The 20102-nt window shown below is 33.4% G+C and overlaps 1 protein-coding gene across 6 annotated transcripts in view; it reads left to right on the top strand.

Moving 5' to 3' along the window:
- LOC126886681 (GTPase-activating protein skywalker) overlaps window positions 1-20102 on the top strand; it is a 400554-nt gene that overhangs the window by 268560 nt on the left and 111892 nt on the right. The gene's annotated exons all lie outside the window — the stretch shown is intronic.

Raw genomic sequence — 20102 nt, forward strand, 5'->3', positions numbered from 1 at the left:
GAATGAAATTTATATTCAATAATTTTTATTAAATTTAATTTGAAAACTAGACCATATTGTTTACCTTATTAGGTGAAATGAATATTTATATATTCTTTCGTTATATACAGGGTGTTTTTTAAAAGCGATATCGAAATAAAAATGGTCAAAACTCGTTAAATACCGTGTATAGTAGTGTGCAAAACTTAATTGTAAGAATAGGTATTATGAAAGAATTCTAAATATGAGAAAATATACAGTATCGTATTTAAAAATGTTTGCTTGACCACTCAGTTAGTAATCACCCTGTAGAATTAGGCATATTTTACAAGCCTGGAGAATATCATAGGACCAATGTCGCACTAAAAACTCCCTCTGTATTTTAATTATCAACACTTATGTATTATAGTCCAAGTAATGAAGCTTAAAATAGGACAAAACCTCGCAATTTTTACAGAATAGATTGATTTGCTTGAAAATTTGAGAATAAGTAGTAGATAGTCCAAGGATCAAAATATATATGAGGCCGAAAGGCGCTTTTACCATGGGGGTGGTTGCCACCCCATCTCGGGGGTGGAAATTTTTTATTATATTTTGACCACAAAAGTTGGTAAAAACATTCATTCTAAACAAAAAACGTTCCATACATTTTTTTGATAAAATTAACAGTTTTCGATTTATTCGCTAGGTATCGAAAGTGTTAGTTTTATATCGAAAAAATCAATGTTTTTAATAAGTTTTTTGCTCATAACTCCAAAAGTTTTCGTTTTATCAAAACAACTTTACTTAACAAAAATGTACCTTTTAAAAAAATAAACAAAACCGTCTTTTTTTAATTTTCTTTAAGGCCAATAGTAATCGAGCTATACTTTATTATATGTTAGTTCTTCTTTGTCAAATGCTAAATATTGTATTTAAAGTCAAAATACGGGAAAACTATGCATTTTGCGAGGAAAATTTGCTCAAACTAATTTAAAGTATTTAAAAATATCTATCTCCAGAAATAAAAAAAGGTCTCTAGCTCAAAAATTAAGTGACTTATAATGAAAATAATGTCAGTTCCTGTTTTTTCAGCGAAAGAGTGATCGGATGCAACCTCCTAATCATCACCCTAATTAAAATTAGTCATTGACCTTATTTGGTCTTTTTTATTTATGAATTGTTAATAGGTTCTAGAAGTTTGACCGGCTTAGAATGATTAGTTTCTAAAAAAAATGGAGTTAAAAGCGAATGACGAATTTTTGTAGTTTGGAAAAAAATGGTTTTATCTTCAGAATAGAAAGATTAGCATCAGAGATACGAAAAAAATTTTCAGCATGAAATTGTAGCTTATTTAATTCGCAAGAACATGGTTTGAAAAAATTTTTCCTGCGGCAAAAATTGAGTGAGCTATTGACAATTAAAACTTGTAATTACATGCGAAAACCACCTTTACCAACCCTTTCAAAGTCACCTCTTTTTGCGACTAAGGATTTTAAAAAGATCTAATATTAATAGGCTTATAGATCTTGTAAAAACCTACAAAATTATTTTTTAACAAACTTTCTAAGATAAAAGATAAAAAAGTTACTGTTAAAAAAGCAATATATTTTTTTGAAAAAAAAAAAGAGAAATCCAAGTGGAAGCATAATAATGTATGTTAGCGGTGTTTTTAGTCATTCACCTTATTCATTCTTCTTTATTTATGTATTATTAATAGATTCTAGAAGTTTGACTGGCTTAGAATGATTAGTTTTTAAAAAACTGGAGTTAAAAGCGAATAACGAATTTTTGTAGTTTGGTAAAAAATGCCATTTTCTTCAGAATAGAAAGATTAGCATCAGAGATACGAAAAAACGTTTAAATATGAAATTGTAGGTTTTAATTCTCAAGAACTTGGTTTAAAAAATTTTTTTCTACGGCAAAAATTGAGTGAATCGTAAATGAGTATTATCGAAAAACATTAATTTTTTCGATTGATTTTTCGACTTTCGATAGCGAATAAATCGAAACTATTAGTTTTATCAAAAAAATGTATAGAACATTTTTTGCTTAGAATGAATGTTTTTATCAACGTTTGCGGTCAAAATATAATAAAAAATTTCCACTCCCGAGATGGGGTGGCAACCACCCCCATGGTAAAAGCGCTTTTCGGCATCATATAGATTTTGATTCTTTTACTATCCACTACTTATTTTCAAATTTTCAAGCAAATCGATCCATTCTGTAAAAATTGCGAGGTGAAAAGCTTCGGTTCCTGGACTATTAGTTAATGAACAATGTCTACGTTGGATTGATTTCTTGTCATATTTTGTATGTATGTACTTATCAAATTTTGTCTTATAATTTCATTTCTAAAGAGTGTCATTGACTACAACCGTGTCATTTCGCCCTGTTTTATTCCCAGCTATAAAGGTAAACTAATAAATAATTCTGAAGTGTTGTTAAATGAACTGAGAAAATGAAAAGACTTCACATTAAAAGTTAAATGCGATATAATGATAGATCCGTAAAATTAGAATCAACATAATTTTAAAAAATGACGGACTGCTCTCGCACTCACATAGCGAATAAACTGTTACTGTTCACTTGCATGAATATTTCGATAAAATACGCCACAATTTTACTTTGAAATTGAGTTTATTTGGCGTTTCGATAACGATTTCCGAAATGGAAATCGAAACGTCAAATAAACTTAATTTTGAACTTAAATTGTGGCTTATTTCCATCTAAAATAGTAAATGACATTAAGATTCCACAAGAATTTAGCTAAAAATTACATGTTTTTTCAAGAGTACGATTATAAACTCTTATCAAAAAATTATTATAAGTATTATTAAGTATTATATAAAAAAATAAAAAATAAATAAATAAAAAAACACACACTTACAAAGAGAGATAAACCTCGAGGTGTTGAACCGGGTTGATGCTCTAGCGCTGTGAAAAAAAATTGAACACCTTACTAATGCTACATATTACTAACAAAACAAATGAATACATCATGCTCAAGTTTAATACTATGAAACATTTTACGCACTTTAATTATTCAGTCTAACATAGTCTGGCGAATTGGTTCTCACCAAAGCCATAAATTCCACGAAAAAAAAAGTAAGTTTGAGTATCATAACAAGAAGTAGCGAGGATACTTTTGTTAAATATGACAAATTGATTTTATTTCGAACATTTCTTAAAAATGAATTTTTTAAAAAACTTTAATGCATCTTAAGTATTTGGATTGCAAATTATCTGCCCAAAAACTGTATGTGTATTCTCTCTGTATGTTAGTCCTCGTTATTCAGGAAAATTCCCCTTAAGATAAATAATCCTCTTTACCCGATAGTATCTTAGTGGTAATATTCAGTATATTTAAATGTATGTAGATCAATAGATTTGCTTATTTTGGTAAACTACAAAAATAACAATAATTGTGTTAAAATTAGTAATTAAGAAAAATAATTGTTCAAATAAATTAAATCCTCAGGTGTTTATGGTAGTATATATTTTGTATTTAAAAATCTAATATAAGTTTTTTTAAATTTTATTCTTCCAATTTTGATTAAGGTAATTACCTTCCATTTTTAACTTATCAACAAATTAGTACATAACGGCATTTCTGAGATACGCAAGTATATTCTATATAGGTATGGATCCCGCGTATGAAAAAAAAAGTTGATTAATAGCAAGCTGAAAATTTGTTAATAGCTTAAGGGTGTCTATTCGGATAAACTTTGATATATGGGAACACTGGAACAGGGGCAGTTTTAATTGTGAAACAGGTTAAAAATTTGGAACGGTCACACCACGAAAACGGCAATTTATTTTGTCCGACAGAACAGACTTAAACTCTTCGAACAGATATTAAACTCTCATGCAAAAATTAGACTGCAATTTATCACCAAACGGGCGTTTTAATGAGTGGAACATGTAGAATATGTCAAATGACAGGAATTATGACAGGTGATAAATAGCAGTCTGATTTTTGCATGAGAGTTTAATCTCTGTTCGGATAGTTTAAGTCTGTTCTGTCGGACAAAATAAATGTGCCGTTTTCGTGGTGTGACCGTTCCAAATTTTTAACCTGTTCCACAATTAAAACTGCCCCTGTTCCAGTGTTTCCATATATCAAAGTTTATCCGACTAGACACCCTTAAGCTATTAACAAATTTTCAGCTTGCTATTAATCAACTTTTTTTTCATACGCGGGACCCAGACCTAATATAGGTCCAAACTATATCGTCGAAATCATAATATGCTTTTAAATATCTGAAAGTGTCAACTGAATTAATAAAGGTTAGGTAATGGTAAGAAAATAAGCGGTGTTAAGAGGGCTATCCATCATTTTAATAATTCGTTTGCCAATAGTAATAATCCACTTAAATAGTGGTATTTTGCGCATTAATGCTTGATCATTTATTACTTCTTGTTACTTGGTCTTATTTTTCTGGTATATTTATTATTCTATTAATGTTGTAATAGTTTTTTTATTTATGCGTTAAATTACATGCCAACAGCAGTCATAAAAAACCATTGTTTGTTTAGCTTGTGAAGAATTTCATAAAATATTTTATATATTACATTTTTTATGGTCTTGATAATGATACACGGTATAATTACATTTATGTCAGGTATTATTCGACCATATAACTAAAATAAAAACCTAGGAAGCTATTGTTTTACCTTAATTAAAATTTTTAAAGTACACATCAAACAATTTATATAACATACATAATTTGTATTAAAATGATTAAATATGCTGAGTATTATCACTTTTTCGAGTATCTAGAAAATAACAGCTAACTTAGAAAGAACACCAAAAAGTTAAAAAAAAGTCTAAATAGTAACTGTTAATAAAAAAAGTTCAAATGATTTTGATGTTTGTAGTAGAAATACTGATGAGACTGTTGTCATATTTAATTATACATTTTTCATGTTTTATCGTTTATCAGGGATATCGGTACGTTCTTCTCAATATTTTGCTATTCTTGGAAATAGCTTTTTTAAAGAATTTATTATATTTGGTAAGTAATACCGTGGGTCTCTATCCTGTAACCTAGGTATCGTACCTCCAAACAAAATTAACAGATATTTATTAATTTCTCGTTGCGTTTCATATGTAACAAAATCGCAACTTTTACAATTTTGAATTAGAAATAGAGGATGAATCTACTGTCGCTTTGGGAATGTACTCCAGAGCGTGGTTAGCTCTAAATATTTGGATGAAGGGACCCATAATTATTTCCAGTCTCTCTTGTAGTAGCTTGAAAAATGTAGTACCATCTGATCCCGGAGGTTTTATATTATTATTCCAGTATGTGTTAATTCTGCTGTTAATATGAATGGTTAGTATATTTAACTTGTGGTTAGTATATCATATATACAGAAGAACTTTGAATCAGTAAATCAAAATTGAATCAAATTCTTTTTAATGCTAAAATATAAAGATAATAACAAAAGTTTTTCTATTTTTGTCTATAGAAGAGTACCATTCTGAAACTCTTACTTTCTTTCTGAGTTTCTGCACTTGCCACCAGGATCAAAATTTTTTATTAGAAATCTGTTGAAAAAATTTGTAACAAGACAAGTAATTCAGATTTATTTGAATTTTGCAAACATGTTCACGGCAAGGATTGTCATCATTAATTAAGAAGAAGTTTCTTTTATCTCTTTCACCTCTGAGTAAGAAGAGTTTATCTATTCTAGTCTGATGCTTATTGAAAAGTACGTCTTGTCTGGTTTAAAACTTTAATATAGTTTATAGTAGGGGAGGAAAGTATGGTAAATTTGCAGTCACTCAAGCGCTTTGGTGACCTATTGGGTTGTGATTATTAGGTCCTAAAACCAAAAAAAGTTAAGTAAAAGTTTCCATTTTAGTGGGGACTTTCCATTTTTTAACTTAATTTGCCATTTCCAACAATCTTTTTTTTTTTCGATTATAGCGCCATCTATCCATAATTCGAAAAAATCTTTCGAATAAAAGTTGCTTATTTTTACGTAAAGAATCCAAATCTGCAATAAAAATTTGGGGCTCCTATTTAAGATTTTAAAGTAACCACGACCCCACCTCCGCGGGGTGTCGTGTTTGGTACCATTCGATAGATTTTTAAAAAATATTGAATAAGTGTATTTTGCAGTTTTTCGATCTGACGTTTATTTTGCGAAATATCGCGGGATTTGTATTTAAAATTTTAAATTTACCCCCACCCCTCTCCTTGGGGGTCATGTTTGGTATCATTCGATAGATTTTTGAAAAATATTGAACACGTATTTTTTAGTATTTCGATATGACGTTCAGTTCGCGAAATATTCGCTTTTTTTTGTGAAACTTTTTGACCATCCCATTTCCTTACAATCCGTCAGATTTTTTAAATAATATACACTCTTTTGCATGTATTTAACTTACCTTATCTTAATCTGACAATTTCGAGTATTTTTAAGGATAGATTTTTTTTCGGCCCCATTAACGAACGCCCCTGTATTAAGAGCCAAAATCTGGTAGAGGTACATCTGCAGGGTACCAGGTTTCTCCCCATATGATAATCTGACGCGCTCGAGTAACTACAAAAATCCCCGCTTGGGCTCCCCTACCGTTATTAAAATTACTAACACCCGCTGATCGAGTCGTATTAGGCGAGGGGCGCATTGGAAAAGTTATCTTCTTAATAATCCAGTCAAATAATACTCCGTTAGCCAATCCTTCCTGTTTTTTCCAATCACAGTTCAATGTCGCCACCGTTCACTTGCTTGCTCCTGGGCACTCTGCCTTCTTTAGGGTCGCCCTTCTTCCTGTTCATTTCTGTCTAGCATTCTCTTCATATGACCACCTAAGCATCTTCTCCACCAGTTTCGTGATTGATTGAATGCCTACCTTTTTCTTCTAGTTGTATGTCCAAATAAGTACACTTAGTTTGGTTGATGGTTGTGGTGAGTCTAGTTTTTATGTTATGTTCTTTTAGTATTGAATTATTTGTGCGATGTGCGGTACATGGTATGCGTAACATTCTATGGTACACCCACATTTCAAATGCCATTATATAAATATACATACTGTCCAACAAATTCGTATGTACATTTATGAGCTCCCATTTATAGCTAACTCATTTTTCAAGGTCGTATACTGAAGTCTTGTATTAATCCAAATTAGAATCATCCAAACCTTATTCCAAATGGAACGTATCCTAAACTAGGTTTATTTTAACATACCACTGGATTTGTTTTCGCAAATTTTTTGAAATTCATCTAGTACCTACTAAAAAAATATTATCGTGATAAGTTCTGAAAGCTATTAAAAGCTTGATTCTTCATTTTTAATGATTTTTTGTCAGTTTCATAGTAATTTTCATTAGATCTGCGTAAATATACACATCAAAAAATCATATATTACGTACACTGGCAAATATAATGCATTAAAAATGATTACATTCTCACAGTAGTGGTTAACTTCATGTCTAACGTAAATTCTGTTTTAGTATAAATTAGCAAATAATCGTAATGTCATTATTTAGATTATTAGGAATATACAGGGTGTTTCATTAATAATTGGAAATATTTTAACTGTAGATTCCTGGGCTCAAAATATTAAGCTTTAACCCAAATAACCTAGTCCGAAAATGCTTCCTAAGATAGCCAGAGCTCTTTGAAGATGGCGTCTTTTAACTAGTTTTTTAATACCTACCTCTAGAACGCTTCTATTTAGAAAACATCAATTCCATAAATTACGAATTTCTAGTACTGGTCATGGGCGTCCCTTTTGGGTAGTGTAACGGTTATTTTATCGCATAACTTTTTGTTTTTAACTTATAAGCATTTTTGACACTGGTTTATTAAATTGTTAGGTATTCTAGTACTAAAAGTTACCATGGCTTTAAGTAGGTGGAAATCACCGTTTTCTAGAAAAATCGATTTGAAAATTTTTCGTTTTTTAATTTGAACCAATTTGAAAAAAAAAATACAAAAAACGGTGTTAGCGACTTACAGCAAGAGTAACTTTTAGTACTAGAATACCTCATAATATATTAATCTAGTATCAAAATGCTTAAAAATTAAAGACACGAAAAATAATGCGATAAAATGACACTTGGTCTACCCAAAACGGACACATATGACCGGTACTAGAAATTCGCAATTGATGAAATCGATTCATCTCTGGAAGACAAATAAACGTAAGTACCAGTTTTCGTTTTTCTAAATAGTTTAATTTTTTTTCCCATTCAAAAGAGGCAAAATTTTCAAATCGATTTTTCTAGAGAACGATGTATCCTACCGACTTAGAGCAGAAGCACCTTTTAGTACTATAATACCTCACAATTTAATAATCGAATGTAAAAAATGCTTGAAAGGTAAAGACAAAAAAGTTATGCGATAAAATAACCCTTGCCCTGCCCAAAACGGACGCCTATGACCGGTACTAGAAATTCGCAATTTATGGAATCGATCTATCTCTCTAAGACAAATATAAATAGTGGTACCAGTGTTCGTTTTTCTAATTAGAAGCGTTCTGGTGGTATTTAAAACAAGTATTACAAGACGCCATCTTCAAAGAGCTCTGGCTCCTCTAGAACACATTTTCTGACTAAGTGATTTGGGTTAAACCTCAATATTTTGAGCCCAGGTATGTACAGTTAAAATATTTCCAATTATTAATGACACACCCTGTATATTCACATACTTAACTTTTTAGTCTGCAATATTAAAAATTTATATACCTAAATATATACAGATGGATTTAACTTTTTGGTCTACAATCAGTGTTAGTTGTATATTTTTTAAAAACTCACTTCCGTTTTCAAATAAAGTGTGATTCAGGTACAAATGCTAAATTGTTTTTTATTCCGATATTTGATTTAATTACTTGCTTCCGAGGATAATAATTGTTTATACAATGTATATACAGTTAGTCTAGGCGCCAGAGGGGTCACCGTGTCATATTCAATTCTGATGGACAAACTCAACGGTTTCTTATGGATTTTTGGCTGCTGATTACGAATTTCGAGGGGGGATTTCGATCCGAGTGGTCAAAAAATTGTTATAAACAATTTAATTGTTTATAAATTGTTTATAAGGCTCTGGCTCATAAACTAAAAGAGATAATAAAAATGTTTCAAATAAAATTTGTTCCTTAATAAAAAACGAAGAGAAAACCGTTTACTAAACTTAAATCTAACAATTAGAACTCAAGATATTGTAAAATTAGTGCACAATGCAAATTGCAAATTGCAAAATAAGTATTTTTCGAAGCTTTATCGATCGTAACTCGGCTTCTACGCATGCAAATAAGTCTTAAAAGGTGTCGTTTTAAAGCTTAATTAACAGGCTTCCAAAAAAAGTTTATTAAATTATTGATTTTCATTTGTTTTAAAGTTATACCCGTTTGAAGTTACAATTTTCTTAAAAATATTGTACATTCATTTGTTTATAAGGGTTTCAAGCTGATTTGAGCTATAAACATTTATACTTTAATGAACAATAATGATAGAAAAACTCAAAAGGAACAATTTGAGGTTACGAAAATGTTGATAAGTTTATTTTTGGCCAAGATGTCGATATTTTAATGGCGCGCGCTATGAGGCGCAAGATCGGCTCACCGCGTAAAAGTTCACGCGCTAACTTCTCGATGCAAATTATAATTTCTATGTATACATACGTTATCTTCATTTTTCATTTTTGAAGATCCTAATAAAATTTTATCATATAATTCTTATAATTAAATCATCATACTGTACCTCGTATCACCTTTCATTCTATTTACATTGTCTTCTATTTTTTGCAATAAATGAGAAAAAACATTAAAAACTAATATTTCAGAAGTATAACTAAAAAGTAAGTTGATATTATTTATTAATACTATTTTTACAAACATTTTTTTCATGCATCTGCAAATCTGCATAGAGATATACAGGGAATATCAGCTTTTTTTACATCTGCATAAGTTCTTAGCGAAATTTTAACAGTTACATGGTGGTACAAGTCTGTTCTTGTAGGCAGTAAAACTAAAACTTTTTGAGGCTTCAGAGTCTAATTATCTTTATAATATCCATATAAAGTGGATCTAGTTATTTTGCAGCATCATCAAGTCCCGTAAATTGTGTGTATGCCGCCACATCATAAATGCTCGTTTTATATGCAATGATGATGCTGCAAAAGAACTCGATCCATTTTTATATGGATATCACATATTGGCTCATTTTCATGCGTAGAAGCCGAGTTACGATCGATAAAAATACATACTTACTTGACTGTGAGCCAATCTTGCGCCTCATAGCGCGCCATTAAAATATCGACATCTTAGCCAAAAATAAACTTACGAACATTTTCGTAAGCTCAAATTGTTCCTTTTGAGTTGTTTTATCATTATTGTTAATTAAACTATAAATGTTTATAGCTCAAGTTTGCTTGAAACCTTTATAAACAAATTAATGTACAATTTTTTTAAGAAAATTATAATTTCAAACGGGTATAACTTTAAAACAAATGAAGATCAAATAATTTAACAATCTTTGTTTGGAAACCTCTCAATAAAGCTTTAAAAGGACACCTTAGAAGGCTCATTTGCATGCGTAGAAGCCGAGTTACGATCGGTAAAGCTTCGAAAAATACTTATTTTGCAATTTGCATTGTGCACTAATTTTACAATATCTTGAGTTCTAATTGTCGAATTTAAGTTTAGTAAACGGTTGTTTCCTCGTTTTTTATTAGGGAACAAATTTTATTTGAAACATTTTTTTATCTCTTTTAGTTTATGAGCCAGAGCCTTATAAACAATTTATAAACAATTAAATTGTTTATAACAATTTTTTGACCACTCGGATCGAAATCCCCCCTCGAAATTCGTAATCAGCAGCCCAGAATCCATAAGACACCGTTGAGTTTGTCCATCAGAATTGAAAATGACACGGTGACCTCTATTTGGCGCCTAGACTAAGTGGTAGTGATGTTGATTATAGTTACTTTCGAGTATTCGTTACAAATCGTTACTTTTGTATAAAGTAATCGTTTACAGTATTCGTTACTTTGATTACTATGATTACTTTTGTATTTGAGTACCGGTAATCAAATCGAAAATCGTATTTCTCAATAGGTAGGTATTTTGTGTAGGTATTCCGATATAACAAGTAATCATTTACAGTATTCGTTACTTTGATTACTTTTGTATTTGAGTACCGGTAATCATATCGAAAATCGTATTTCTCAGTAGGTAAGTATTTTGTATAGGTGTTCCGATATAACATTATCACAGATGTAAGAACTGTAATTGCTGGCGACATAAACTCCAAGTCCATATGGTGGGGGTCCCCAAGAAATGACGTCAAAGGGAATATATGGAACGAATGGATTGCCTCTACCGATATGGTAGTGATGAATAATGGGAAACACACGTTCGAAAGAGGTGAATCGCGGAACCACATAGATGTTACCCTGGCATCCAAAAACTACGCTAAGAAGATTACGAATTGGGACGTGCTAGATGATAACATCTTTACCTTCCATAAGTACATCTTCTTCGAGATTGGCACAAAGGTAACCAAAAAGAACGGCAGGAAGATACTTGACTTCAACAAAGCAAGATTTGCGGAGTTGATTAGTAATCTACAGGAAGAAACCACTGACTTTCCCACCTTCAGGAATTCCATTACTAGGGCATACAAATTAAGTAGTAGGAGCAAAACCGCCTCATACACCGTACCCTACTGGTGGAATGACGAAATTCAGTCGAAACGGACAGAATGCCTTAGATTCAGACAAATCGCCCAGAGACACAGGACCCAGCAGACAAAAGAGGAATATAAATCCGTCAAGAAAGAACTAAACAAACTTATAAAGAGCGCAAAGCGCACATGTTGGCAAGACTTGTGCGAGGCACTGGAAAATGACGTATGGGGCGATGCCTATAGAATAGCCACCAAAACGCTGAAGTTCGAGGTCCCATACAATCTGTGCGATGAGAAAAGAAGAGAAATAGCTAACACTCTCTTTCCCAACAAGCCCGGCATTGAACATACGTACAATCCACATATCTGTCCGGAGAAAATAAGTAATGCGGAACTCATCAAAACAGCAGAGTCCATTAAAGTAGGTAAATCCCCAGGACCCGATCGTGTGCCACCAGAGGTGATAAAACTAATAGTTAAAACACAGCCAGACGCTATCAGAGCCATATTGAACCAGCTGCTGACAAAACAAGAGTTTCCTAACCAGGTCAAGCTCGCGAGACTAACTCTAATACTCAAACCCGGCAAAGACCCGGAAGAAGCCACCGCCTATAGACCGATATGCCTACTTGACTGCCTAGGAAAGTTGTATGAGAATATTGTTAAAACCCGTCTTGAAAGAGAGCTGAGAGAAAAAGACATCATCTCAACCAGACAGTACGGTTTCAGGAAAGGAAAATCTGCTATAGATGCGGTCAAGCATATTACAGACACTGTGAAGAACACCAGAAAAAGATGGGCCGTTTTAGTAATGTTTGACGTAAAGAACGCCTTTAACTCGGCCAACTGGGCCCATACTATTAATAAATTAGAAACCGCTAATGTCTCGGGATACCTGATCAATATTATAAAAAGATATTTAAGCGAGAGACATGTATCAGTGGCCAAAAATGTTGAGATGAAACTAACAGCCGGCGTACCGCAAGGCTCTGTACTAGGTCCAACGTTGTGGAATGTCTTGTACAATGGGGTTTTAAATATCGATTACGGTAGAAACAACATGGCAGTAGCCTATGCGGACGACCTTGCTATATTGGTCACCAACGACATGTACTGGGACCTTGTAGAAATCGTAAACGAATGCTGCGAGAAAGTGAACAGGTGGATAAAAAAATAAAAAAAAACTTTATTTCTTTCTTTCTTCTTTATTGTATAAAAATGTATCGAGTTACCTTCTCTTTTTTTTTCTCAATGTTTCCAAGTTCCTTCGCTTGGGAACTAGATCTTTTTCCTACACGCTTACCGCTATTAGGTAAATGTTGTAGACATAATAAATAGCTCTAAGGGCACCTTTAATCCGGTCTCCGCGGGGTATCCCCATGTTTCGTTCGCTAATGAACTCGTCCAGGGATACCTCGGGTCGAAGAGGGGGTGGTTTTAGTTGGTAGGTGACCTGGTAGGGATGTCCGAAGGGGGCCCTCTGTCACTTAGTTTTGACACCGTGCCGTCGGCGTATGTCTCTGGTTTGGTTGAATCCAACAGTACTAGGGACACCTTCCCTAGTCGATTTACGAATCTTTCCACCTCATTCCAAAAAAAAAAGAAAAAGATGTAACAACTGTAGAAACATTATCATTTCCACATTTTTTTGGTCAGTCTAGAAACTAGAAAGTAATCAATAGTGTACTGGTTATAGATACAATAGTCGTTACTCGCTCTGATACGATTGTTACGAAGTAATCAGAGTAATCAAAGTAACGATTTGCCTCTCTGTATAGTAATCGTTACTTTCGTTATTCGTAAGTAACGAGTACCTTGTAACGAATAGTTACTTTTTCAACATCACTACTAAGTGGTCGTCTATAAAAATCGCTCAAACCAGCCATCTGTATTTTTATACTTTTTTATAGGTAGATGTTCAAAAGCCTATATAGGTCAGACGGGTAAAACTTTCCAAAAATGGATAACTGAACACAAAACTGAATTTTGCATATTCCAACCATTTAATCACAGTAATAACTAGTTATTTTCGCAAACCGTATCGCATTTGTACGAATTACACTATATTTATTACAACTGTAGTACATATATGTAACTCTTGGAAACCACCAACCTCTTGTGTAACATGTTTTGTGTACGTTTTCCTCTTTTATTGCTGCTAATAAAAAGGGAGCCCACTCGCCTGGTCCTCGCACACTATCGATGGGCATCTACCCCATCCAGAATATTAATTCGTGTATCCTCGGCCAACAGGATGTAAGTGAAAAATATGTCGTGTTTCTTTTACTATATTAGCAAACTGAACAGTTTTGGCTATTGCTATGGCTGAATACAATAAATTGTAGGGAACTGTCTTTATAGTAAAAGAAATGATGTTAAACCAACAATGCTCAAAAGAGTGGCTACATTCAGGGCCGGTTGTTCGAACGCTAATCAACAATTATCATTATCAAATATTTAATTACTGTCACCAAACTGTCAATGTCAACTTTGTTTGGGTTGCTGAAAACATAATTAATTAAAATTATGAGATTTATTATCAATTATGTTAATAATTATTGTTATATTAATTGATTATAGTCTCAGAATTGTAATCATTTATGTTTTTAGCAACCCAACCAAAGTTGACATTGACAGTTTTGACAGTAATTAAATATTTGATAGTGATCATTGTTGATTAGCGTTCGAACAACCGGCCCTTAGTTTATTAAAAAATTGAATTTGTTGTTAATTTAATATTCGGTGTTGCTTGTATGTCTAGATGATAAGTTCATAAATTTAATCTTAAAGTGCAATGGTCTCATTTTATGTTCGATCGAGGATTCCTCTCAAAGACTGTTGTTCCTATTTTTTATTAAAACTTATATATAAGTTTAATATTATTTATATAGTTTTAATATTTAATATGTCAACACAGAATTTTCGAGTTTCCATTTTTGATCTACTTTATGTTTTGCATATTTTTCGTTTTACTAAGGATCCAACTTGTTCTATTATTCGGTATCGAAGCATGGACCTTCAAAGTATCTACTATTAACCGCTTGGACGCGTTTGAATTGTGGTTATATAAACGACTAAAAATATGGTGGACGGCTAATCAGACAAATGAAGCAGTTCTCAACAGAGCAGAAGCTCTTTGTCAGCTGATTGATAGCGTCAAATCCAGGAAAATAGCATATGTTGAACATACAATGTGGAGAAACCAGTATAATATTCTGCGACTATTATGATGGGTAAAATCAAAGGACGCAGGGGAATTGGTAAAAACAAGACCTGTGGTTGAAGAATGTTAGAGAACGGAACGGGATACGGGCAAGTCGAACAACTACTTAAAATAACTCAAGACAGAGAGAATCTTGCCGTATTAATCGCCAAGGGGACTTGATAATGGTAAGGGAGCAAAGTATGCTAAATGTGCAGTCACTCGAGCGTTATGGGGACCTATTGGGTTGTGAAGAGTAGATCTTAAAACCAAAAAAAAAACTTTTTTTGGTTTTAAAAAATGGAAAACTTTACTTATTTTAGTGGGGACTTTCCATTTTTAATTTAATTTTCCATTTCCAACAATCGCTTTTTTAAATTATAGCGCCATCTATTAATAATTCGAAAAAATTCGAAAAAAACGTAAGGAATCCAAATCTGCAATAAAACGTGGGGGCTCCCATTTAAGATTTTAAAGTAACCCCACCCCACCTCCGTCGGGGGTCGTATTTGGTGCCATTCGATAGATTTGTCAAAATTATTGAATAAGTGTATTTTTCAGTTTTTCGATCTGATGTTCATTTCGCGAAATATCGCGGGATTCGTATTTAAAATTTTAAATTTACCCCCACCCCTCTCCGTGGGAAGTCGTGTTTGGTATCATTCGATAGATCTTTGAAAAATATTGAGTACGTATTTTTTAGTTTTTCGGTCTGTCATTAATTTCGCGAAATATTCGCTTTTTTCTTGTGAAACTTTGGGACTCACCCATTTCCTTACGCCCGGCTCAAATCGTCAGATTTTTGAAATATACACTCTTTTGCATGTACTTAACTTACCTTATCTTAATCTGACGATTTCTTACAGATAAGCTCCATTAAAATTTCAAAAACATGAACATATGCACAGTACATCTAAATTACGTACAGTTCTATACAGTATTGTTAATTTCTTCGTAAAAAATTCAGTCAGTTTCGATTGTGTCAATATTACGTTTTTATTGTTGAAATGTTTGTCTGATGAATATCGGTCCGGGTTAACCGGTCTTCCGGATTCTCGGAGGCCGACTTATCGGGGTTCCACTGTATATCTCTAAGTCAACCTCTAAATGCAAGAGCCTTTCTCTAATCTTACATATCTGATAACACCGGATAATTCCTCGTCTGTCAAACTGTCAACTATCTGAATTGTGCATGTCTTTTACTTTGTTTCAATATACAGGGTGTTTCATTAACAATTGTCCATATCGTAACTGGAGAAACCTTAGCACAAAATACGAAGATTTAACCCAAAATACTTAGATAAAATATTCTTCCTTGCCGAGATACAGAGTGTTTTATTACAAATGTTCTAAAAGGATTTTAGCCCATTGTTAAGCACCTTTTAATATTTTTGTTCAAACTTAACACACATTTTACACATGTTAGGATACTTTAACTAGTGTTAAAAGATAGTTTTCCGCTGTTACCAGAGGCGTGCTGTAGGGATATATACTTCATTTTTGCCCCTTTCCCCCATTACAATCTACGCCACTGTCGTAATAGTCATTTCAGTATTTTTTTTATTCTTCGTTACTTTTTACGTAAATATCATCCTTTTAAAAAACAAACACTGCCTTTACCTTTATCATCCTTTTGTCTCAATGCGATAGAGTAAGTAGTTTTCAAGCTATTTGCGTTTTAATGTAATGGATTCAATAAAATTATATATTTTAGACAAATAATAGTCTAAGAGCTGGGAGCGGATTTTGTGCGTGATAAGTAATATGGAAAAACTATACGGGGATATGTTGAATTAGTTGTGTACATGACTTTCACCAACGGCCGGAAACCAGAGTTGGGGCCGAGGGTAGTTATAAAGGGTCAAAGTCGCGGATTTTATTATTTTTTTTATGACGCTCATGATCGAGATAGTGCACCAAAATTTGGGAATAAGTAGGTCATGACGTAGCTAAGTAAAATCTCTAGGGGCTCAACGCTGTGTGGCCGACAAAGGGGTAGGGGTAGGGGTGAATATAAAAAATATAAGGGGTTTTTTGCTACGTTCGTGATTGAGATAGTGCACCAAAATTTGGGTATAAGTAGACCATGACATAAATAATTAAAATCCCCAGAGCCGGAAACCAGAGTGGGGAAGGAACGTAGTTATAAGGGGTCAAAGTTCCGTTTTTTATTATTTTTTTTGTGACGCTCATGATCGAGATAGTGCGCCAAAATTTGGGAATAAGTAGGTCATGACGTAACTAAGTAAAATCTCCAGGAGTGGAACGCTGCGTGGTCGACAAAGGTGTGGGGCAGGGGTGAATATAAAAAAATGTAAGGGGTTTTTTGCGACGTTCGTGATTGAGATAGTGCACCAAAATTTGGGAATAAGTAGACCATGACATAACTAAGTAATATCCCCAGAGGCGGAAACCAGAGTAGCGGATGAGGGTAGTTATAAGGGATAAATGTCGCGGTTTTTATTATTTTTTTTGTGGCGCTCATGATGGAGATGGTGCACCAAAATTTGGGAGTAAGTAGGTTATGACGTAAATAAGTAAAATCTTCAGGGGCGGATCGCTGCTTAAGGTACAAAGGAGTGCTAGACAGGGGTGAGTATAAAAATATATGGAGGTTTTTTTTGCCGTTCGTGATCGAGATAGTGCACCAAAATTTGGGAATAAGTAGATCATGACATTACTAAGTAAAATCTTCAGGGGCGGAACGCTGCGTTGGGGACAAATGTTGTGCCGGGTCACAAAAAAAATAATACACACTGCGACTTTGACCCCTTAAAACTACCCTCATCCCCAACTCTGGTTTCCGGCTCTGGGGATTTTACTTAGCTAAGTCATTGTCTATTTAGTCTCAAATTTTGGTGCGCTATCTCAATCTAGCACGTCGCAAAAAACCTCTTATATTTTTTATATTCACACCTACCCCCACCCCCTTATTGGCCACGCAGCGTTCCATTCCTGGAGATTGTACTTAGTTACCTCATGACCTCCTCATTCACAAAATAAATAATAAAAACGGCGATATTGACCCCTTCTAACTACCCTCATGCCCAACTCTGGTTTCCGGCTATGAAGATTTTACTTAGTTATGTCATGGTCTACTTATTTCCAAATTTTGGTGCACTCTGTCAATCACGAACGTCACAAAAAAACCCTTATATTTTTTGTATTCACCCCTGCCCCACCCCTTTGTCGGCCACGCAGCGTGCCACCCCTGGAGATTTTACTTAGTTACGTCATGACCTACTTATTCCCAAATTTTGGTGCACTCTCTCGATCATGAGCGTCAGAAAAAAAATAATAAAAACGGCGACTTTGACCCCTTATAACTACCCTCATCCCCAACTCTGGTTTCCGGCTCTGGGGATTTTACTTAGTAATATCATGATCTACTTATTCCCATATTTTGGTCCACTATCTCAATCACCAACGTCGCAAAAAACCCTTTATATTTTTTATATTCACCCCAACCCCCACCCCTTTGTCGGCAACGCAGCGTTCCGCCCCTAGAGATTTTACTTAGTTACGTCATGACCTACTTATTCCCAAATTTTGGTGCACTATCTCGATCATGAGCGTCATAAAAAAATAATAAAATCCGCGACTTTGACCCCTTATAACTACCCTCGGCCCCAACTCTGGTTTCCGGCCGTTGGTGAAAGTCATGTACATAACTAATTCAACATATCCCCGTATAGTTTTTCCATATTACTTATCACGCACAAAATCCGCTTCTATCTCTCCGACTATAATCTTATTGAATGTAGTTTAAAATACATAATTAGTCTTATGGAATCCATTATCTTTAAACGCAAATAACTTGAAAACTACTTACTTTCTCGCAATGAGACAAAAGGATGATATTTACGTAAAAAGTAACAGGAAATCAGAAAAACATGCTGAAATGATTATTACGACAGTGGCGTAGATTGTGAGGGGGGAAAAGGGGCGAAAATAAAGTATATATCCCTACGGCACGCCTCTGGTAAAAGCGGAGAACTATCTTTTAACACTAGTTAAAGTATCCTAACATGTGTAAAACGTGTGTCAAGTTTGAACATAACATAATATTAAAAGGTGCTTTAACAATGGGCTGAAATCATTTTAGAACATTTACAATAAAACACTCTGTATCTCGGTAAGGAAGAATGTTTTATTTTAAGTGTTTTGGGTTAAATCTTCGTATTTTATGCTGAGGTTTCTCCATTTACGATATGGACAATTATTAATGAAACACCCTGTATAGTGAATAGGGTTGGCAGTTCCTCTATCTTTCATTGCAGATGTTTCCCTCTTACTCTGTTATCTCTTTCTTAAACTAACAAGAATCTTGTCTCATTACACTATAAGTTTCACAATACCTATATTATTATTTAATAAATAGTGTTGTTGGTTTGACATGTACTGATTGATGTTATTGATGTTAGTTCAAAAAAGCATTTTATGATTTTTTTATTTATTTATTATTTCTATTTAATATTTTACTCCTGTTGTTGTTCATACACGATTTTAAATTAAATACGAAATTCTCGGAAATGAATTGACAACTACAAGCACTATAAGATTGAAACCTTTCAAGAAAGTTTTGCTCCATAATGGTATACAAATATGTTCCTGGATATAATAAGGTACATACCTTGGGCATACACTTAAAACAAATTATATCCTCCCTCATGAGACTTTTTTTATTCATTTATTTATTTATTTATTATTTATGTCGAGTCGGACAATTTTGCACATCGACAAGTGCGCAAGTTATGTCATAAAATTTATACCCTCACCTCGCAGCTGATTTTTGAAGATTTGTTGGATAAAAATATTTACAATTAACTGGTGACAATGTTCGACAAATTTTTAAAGGTACTCCATTTGTCGGATGCACCAAAGTTTAGATCTATATCTAGGCTCTATATTTAGACTCTATATCTATTTACGCCTCCCTCCCAAAAATTTTCCGAAATAGACGTTGTCCGACTTGACATGAACATTTGAATAAAATAAGTCTCATGAGTCAGTTAATAAAGGACATCGCACACATCTTATGGAAAATATAATGTCACTCAAATTCAATAAAATTTATACGAATAGATTCGTTTTAAATTAACGGTCAAATCTTATCATTGCGCCAACTCCATATTTTCAATAATAAGAGCAGAAATTGATAGAAATAAATCTGAAATCAAATGGATACGTACATAAGTTAGAGAGAGAAAAAATATTTTATAATACCCAAATTGTCGGTACTCCATAAATCAGCGGATTAGTTTCACTAATCCGCTTAGGCCCAGCGGGGTTTAAGC

The sequence above is a fragment of the Diabrotica virgifera genome, chromosome 6 (genome assembly GCF_917563875.1).
Source record: "Diabrotica virgifera virgifera chromosome 6, PGI_DIABVI_V3a".
Taxonomy (NCBI): domain Eukaryota; kingdom Metazoa; phylum Arthropoda; class Insecta; order Coleoptera; family Chrysomelidae; genus Diabrotica; species Diabrotica virgifera.